Here is a 7,773-nt window from a genome sequence, read left to right as displayed (position 1 = left end):
CTCACAGTCTCACAACACTTGCTCACAGTCTCACACAATCTGCTCACGTCTCACACTCCTCTGCTCACAGTCTCACAATCTCTCTGCTCTCAGCCTCTCACATCTCTCTGCTCACAGTCTCACACACCTCTGCTCACAGTCTCACAAACTCTCTGCTCACAGTCTCACAAACTCTCTGCTCACAGTCTCACAAACTCTCTGCTCACAGTCACACAAACTCTCTGCTCACAGTCTCACAAACTCTCTGCTCACAGTCTCACACTCTCTCTGCTCACTGTCTCACACACTCTGCTCACAGTCTCACCAAGTCTCTGCTCACAGTCACACACACTCTCTGCTCACAGTCTCATACACACTTTGCTCACAGTCTCACACACTCTCTGCTCACAGACTCACACACTATCTGCTCACAGTCTCTCACTCTCTCTGCCCACAGTCTCACTCTCTCTGCCCACAGTCTCACACACTCTGCTCACAGTCTCACAAACTCTCTGCTCACAGGCTCACACACTCTTCACTCACAGTCTCACACTCTCTCTGCTCACAGTCTCACACACTCTGTTCACAGTCTCACCAAGTCTCTGCTCATAGTCTCACACACTCTCTGCTCACAGTCTCATACACAATTTGCTCACCGTCTCATACACACTTTGCTAACAGTCTCTCACTCTCTCTGCTCACAGTCTCACAAACTCTCTGCTCACAGTCTCACAATATCTCTGCTCACAGTCTCACAATATCTCTGCTCACAGACTCACAAACTCTCTGCTCACAGGATCACAAACTCTCTGCTCACTGGCTCACAAACTCTCTGCTCACAGTCTCACAAACTCTTGCTCACAGTCTCACAAACTCTCTGCTCCCAGGCTCACACACTCTCGCTCACAGTCTCACACTCTCTCCGCTCACAGTCTCACACTCTCTCCGCTCACAGTCTCACCCTCTCTCTGCTCCCAGTCTCACACTCTCTCTGCTCACAGTCTCACCCACTCTCTGCTCACAGTCTCACACTCTCTCTGCTCACAGTCTCACACACTCTCTGCTCACAGTCTCACACCATCTCTGCTCACAGTCTCACACCATCTCTGCTCACAGTCTCACACTCTCTCTGCTCACAGTTGCACAATCTCTATGCTCACATTCTCACACTCTCTATGCTCACAGTCTCACACTCTCTATGCTCACAGTCTCACACTCTCTCCGCTCACAGTCGCACAATCTCTATGCTCACAGTCGCACAATCTCTATGCTCACAGTCTCACACTCTCTATGCTCACAGTCTCACCCGCTCTATGCTCACAGTCTCACAGACTCTATGCTCACAGTCTCACACGCTCCATCCTCACAGTTTCACAATTTCTCTGCTCACAGTCTTACGCGCTCTCTGGTTTCCAACTCACACTCTCTCTGGTCACAGTCGCACACGCTCTATGCTCACAGTCTCACACGCTCTATGCTCACAGTCTCACACGCTCTATGCTCACAGTCTCACACGCTCTATGCTCACAGTCTCACACGCTCTATGCTCACAGTCTCACACGCTCTATGCTCACAGTCTCACACGCTCTATGCTCACAGTCTCACACGCTCTATGCTCACAGTCTCACACGCTCTATGCTCACAGTCTCACACGCTCTATGCTCACAGTCTCAAATGTTCTATGCTCACAGTCTCACACACACTCTGCTCATAGTCTCACACACACTCTGCTCACAGTCTCACAAAGCCTCTGCTCACAGTCTCACACTCTCTCTGCTCACTGTCTCACACACTCTGCTCACAGTCTCACCAAGTCTCTGCTCACAGTCACACACACTCTCTGCTCACAGTCTCATACACACTTTGCTCACAGTCTCACACACTCTCTGCTCACAGACTCACACACTATCTGCTCACAGTCTCTCACTCTCTCTGCCCACAGTCTCACTCTCTCTGCCCACAGTCTCCCACACTCTGCTCACAGTCTCACAAACTCTCTGCTCACAGGCTCACACACTCTTCACTCACAGTCTCACACTCTCTCTGCTCACAGTCTCACACACTCTGTTCACAGTCTCACCAAGTCTCTGCTCATAGTCTCACACACTATCTGCTCACAGTCTCATACACAATTTGCTCACCGTCTCATACACACTTTGCTCACAGTCACACACACTCTCTGCTCACAGTCTCACACACTCTCTGCTCACAGTCTCTCACTCTCTCTGCTCACAGTCTCAAACTCTCTGCTCACAGTCTCACAATATCTCTGCTCACAGTCTCACAAACTCTCTGCTCACAGTCTCACAAACTCTCTGCTCACAGTCTCACAAACTCTCTGCTCACAGTCTCACAAACTCTCTGCTCACAGTCTCACAAACTCTCTGCTCACAGTCTCACAAACTCTCTGCTCACAGTCTCACACACTCTCTGCTCACAGTCTCACAAACTCTCTGCTCACAGTCTCACAAACTCTCTGCTCACAGTCTCACAAACTCTCTGCTCACAGTCTCACAAACTCTCTGCTCACAGTCTCACACACTCTTTGCTCACAGGCTCACACACTCTCTGCTCACAGTCTCACACACTCTCTGCTCACAGGCTCACAAACTCTCTGCTCACAGGCTCACACACTCTCTGCTCACAGTCTCACACTCTCTCTGCTCACAGTCTCACACACTCTCTGCTCACAGTCTCATACACACTGTGCTCACAGTCTCACACACTCTCTGCTCACAGTCTCACACACTCTCTGCTCACAGTCTCACACACTCTCTGCTCACAGTCTCACACTCTCTCTGCTCACAGTCTCACACTCTCTATGCTCACAGTCTCACACTCTCTCTGCTCACAGTCTCACACGCTCTCTGCTCACAGTCTCACACGCTCTCTGCTCACAGTCTCAGATGCTCTCTGCTCACAGTCTCACACTCTCTCTGCTCACAGTCTCACACTCTCTCTGCTCACAGTCTCACACTCTCTCTGCTCACAGTCTCACACTCTCTCTGCTCACAGTCTCACACACACTCTGCTCACAGTCTCACACACTCTCTGCTCACAGTCTCACACACTCTCTGCTCACAGTCTCACACACTCTCTGCTCACAGTCTCACACTCTCTCTGCTCACAGTCTCACACACTCTGCTCACAGTCTCACAAACTCTCTGCTCACAGTCTCACAAACTCTCTGCTCACAGTCTCACAAACTCTCTGCTCACAGTCTCACAAACTCTCTGCTCACAGTCTCACAAACTCTCTGCTCACAGTCTCACAAACTCTCTGCTCACAGTCTCACAAACTCTCTGCTCACAGTCTCACAAACTCTATGCTCACAGTCTCACAAACTCTCTGCTCACAGTCTCACACTCTCTCTGCTCACTGTCTCACACACTCTGCTCACAGTCTCACCAAGTCTCTGCTCACAGTCACACACACTCTCTGCTCACAGTCTCATACACACTTTGCTCACAGTCTCACACACTCTCTGCTCACAGTCTCACACACTATCTGCTCACAGTCTCTCACTCTCTCTGCCCACAGTCTCACTCTCTCTGCCCACAGTCTCACACACTCTGCTCACAGTCTCACAAACTCTCTGCTCACAGGCTCACACACTCTTCGCTCACAGTCTCACACTCTCTCTGCTCACAGTCTCACACACTCTGTTCACAGTCTCACCAAGTCTCTGCTCATAGTCTCACACACTCTCTGCTCACAGTCTCATACACAATTTGCTCACCGTCTCATACACACTTTGCTCACAGTCACACACACTCTCTGCTCACAGTCTCACACACTCTCTGCTCACAGTCTCACACTCTCTCTGCTCACAGTCTCACACTCTCTCTGCTCACAGTCTCACAAACTCTCTGCTCACAGTCTCACAATATCTCTGCTCACAGTCTCACAAAGTCTCTGCTCACAGACTCACAAACTCTCTGCTCACAGGATCACAAACTCTCTGCTCACTGGCTCACAAACTCTCTGCTCACAGTCTCACAAACTCTTGCTCACAGTCTCACAAACTCTCTGCTCCCAGGCTCACACACTCTCCGCTCACAGTCTCACACTCTCTCCGCTCACAGTCTCACACTCTCTCCGCTCACAGTCTCACACTCTCTCCGCTCACAGTCTCACACTCTCTCCGCTCACAGTCTCACACACTCTGCTCACAGTCTCACACACTCTGCTCACAGTCTCACACACTCTGCTCACAGTCTCACACACTCTGCTCACAGTCTCACACACTCTGCTCACAGTCTCACACACTCTGCTCACAGTCACACACACTCTCTGCTCACAGTCTCATACACACTTTGCTCACAGTCTCACACACTCTCTGCTCACAGTCTCACACACAATCTGCTCACAGTCTCTCACTCCCTCTGCCCACAGTCCCTCACACTCTGCTCAAAGTCTCTCACACTCTGCTCACAGTCTCAGACACTCTGCTCACAATCTCACAAACTCTCTGCTCACATGCTCACAAACTCTCCGCTCACAGTCTCACACGCTCTATTCTCAGTCTCACATGCTCTATGCTCACAGTCTCAAATGTTCTATGCTCACAGTCTCACACACACTCTGCTCATAGTCTCACACACACTCTGCTCACAGTCTCACAAAGCCTCTGCTCACAGTCTCACAAAGCCTCTGCTCACAGTCTCACAATCTCTCTGCTCACAGTCTCACAAACTCTCTGCTCACAGTCTCACAAACTCTCTGCTCACAGTGTCACAAACTCTCTGCTCACTGTGTCACAAACTCTCTGCTCACAGTCTCACAAACTCTCTGCTCACAGTCTCACAAACTCTCTGCTCACAGTCTCACAAACTCTCTGCTCACAGTCTCACAAACTCTCTGCTCACAGTCTCACAAACTCTCTGCTCACAGTCTCACAAACTCTCTGCTCACAGTCTCACAAACTCTCTGCTCACAGTCTCACAAACTCTCTGCTCACAGTCTCACAATACCTCTGCTCACAGTCTCACAATACCTCTGCTCACAGTCTCACAATACCTCTGCTCACAGTCTCACAATGTCTCTGCTCACAGACTCACAAACTCTCTGCTCACAGGATCACAAACTCTCTGCTCACTGGCTCACAAACTCTCTGCTCACAGTCTCACAAACTCTTGCTCACAGTCTCACAAACTCTCTGCTCCCAGGCTCACACACTCTCCGCTCACAGTCTCACACTCTCTCCGCTCACAGTCTCACACTCTCTCCGCTCACAGTCTCACACACTCTGCTCACAGTCTCACACTCTCTCTGCTCACAGTCACACACACTCTCTGCTCACAGTCTCATACACACTTTGCTCACAGTCTCACACACTCTCTGCTCACAGTCTCACACACAATCTGCTCACAGTCTCTGACTCCCTCTGCCCACAGTCTCTCACACTCTGCTCACAGTCTCTCACACTCTGCTCACAGTCTCTCACACTCTGCTCACAGTCTCAGACACTCTGCTCACAATCTCACAAACTCTCTGCTCACAGGCTCACAAAATCTCCGCTCACAGTCTCACACGCTCTATGCTCACAGTCTCACATGCTCTATGCTCACAGTCTCAAATGTTCTATGCTCACAGTCTCACACACACTCTGCTCATAGTCTCACACACACTCTGCTCACAGTCTCACACTCTCTCTGCTCACAGTCTCACAAAGCTCTGCTCACAAGTCTCACAAACTCTCTGCTCACAGTCTCACACACTCTCTGCTCACAGTCTCACAAACTCTATGCTCACAGTCTCACATATTCTCTGCTCACAGTCTCACACACTCCTCTGCTCACAGTCTCACAACTCTCTGCTCACAGTCTCACAAACTCTCTGCCTCACAGGTCTCACAAACTCTCTGCTCACAGTCTGACAAACTCTCTGCTCACAGTCTCACAAACTCTCTGCTCACTGTCTCACAAACTCTCTGCTCACTGTCTCACAAACTCTCTGCTCACTGTCTCACAAACTCTCTGCTCACTGTCTCACAAACTCTCTGCTCACAGTCTCACAAACTCTCTGCTCACAGTCTCACAAACTCTCTGCTCACAGTCTCACAAACTCTCTGCTCACAGTCTCACAAACTCTCTGCTCACAGTCTCACAAACTCTCTGCTCACAGTCTCACAAACTCTCTGCTCACAGTCTCACAAACTCTCTGCTCACAGTCTCACAAACTCTCTGCTCACAGGCTCACACACTCTCTGCTCACAGGCTCACACACTCTCTGCTCACAGGCTCACACACTCTCTGCTCACAGTCTCACACTCTCTCTGCTCACAGTCTCACACTCTCTCTGCTCACAGTCTCACCAAGTCTCTGCTCATAGTCTCACAAACTCTCTGCTCACAGTCTCATACACACTGTGCTCACAGTCTCACACACTCTCTGCTCACGGGCTCACACTCTCTCTGCTCACAGTCTCACACTCTCTCTGCTCACAGTCTCACACACTCTGCTCACAGTCTCACCAAGTCTCTGCTCATAGTCTCACACACTCTCTGCTCACAGTCTCATACACAGTTTGCTCAAAGTCTCACACTCTCTCTGCTCACAGTCTCACACACTATCTGCTCACAGTCTCTCACTCTCTCTGCCCACAGTCTCACACACTCTGCCCACAGTCTCACAAACTTTCTGCTCACAGTCTCACAAACTCTCTGCTCACAGTCTCACAAACTCTCTGCTCACAGTCTCACAAACTCTCTGCTCACAGTCTCAAAAACTCTCTGCTCACAGTCTCACACTCTCTCTGCTCACAGGCTCACACACTCTCTGCTCACAGTCTCACACTCTCTCTGCTCACAGTCTCACACTCTCTCTGCTCACAGTCTCACCAAGTCTCTGCTCATAGTCTCACACACTCTCTGCTCACTGTCTCATACACACTGTGCTCACAGTCTCACACTCTCTCTGCTCACAGTCTCTCACTCTCTCTGCCCACAGTCTCACACACTCTGCTCACAGTCTCACAAACTCTCTGCTCACGGGCTCACACTCTCTCTGCTCACAGTCTCACACTGTCTCTGCTCACAGTCTCACCAAGTCTCTGCTCATAGTCTCACACACTCTCTGCTCACAGTCTCATACACACTTTGCTCACAGTCTCACACACTCTCTGCTCACAGTCTCACACACTCTCTGCTCACAGTCTCTCACTCTCTCTGCCCACAGTCTCACACACTCTGCCCACAGACTCACAAACTCTCTGCCCACAGACTCACAAACTCTCTGCCCACAGACTCACAAACTCTCTGCCCACAGACTCACAATTTCTCTGCTCACAGTCTTACGTGCTCTCTGGTTTCCAACTCACATTCTCTCTGGTCACAGTCGCACACGCTCTATGCTCACAGTCTCACACGCTCTATGCTCACAGTCTCACACGCTCTATGCTCACAGTCTCACACGCTCTATGCTCACAGTCTCACACGCTCTATGCTCACAGTCTCAAATGTTCTATGCTCACAGTCTCACACACACTCTGCTCATAGTCTCACACACACTCTGCTCACAGTCTCACAAAGCCTCTGCTCACAGTCTCACAAAGCCTCTGCTCACAGTCTCACAAACTCTCTGCTCACAGTCTCACAAACTCTCTGCTCACAGTCTCACAAACTCTCTGCTCACAGTGTCACAAACTCTCTGCTCACAGTCTCACAAACTCTCTGCTCACAGTCTCACAAACTCTCTGCTCACAGTCTCACAAACTCTCTGCTCACAGTCTCACAAACTCTCTGCTCACAGTCTCACAAACTCTCTGCTCACAGTCTCACAAACTCTCTGCTCA

Source organism: Carcharodon carcharias, chromosome 9 (assembly GCF_017639515.1).
Source record: "Carcharodon carcharias isolate sCarCar2 chromosome 9, sCarCar2.pri, whole genome shotgun sequence".
NCBI classification, from domain to species: Eukaryota; Metazoa; Chordata; class Chondrichthyes; order Lamniformes; family Lamnidae; genus Carcharodon; species Carcharodon carcharias.
Note: the sequence above shows the minus strand (reverse complement) of the source record.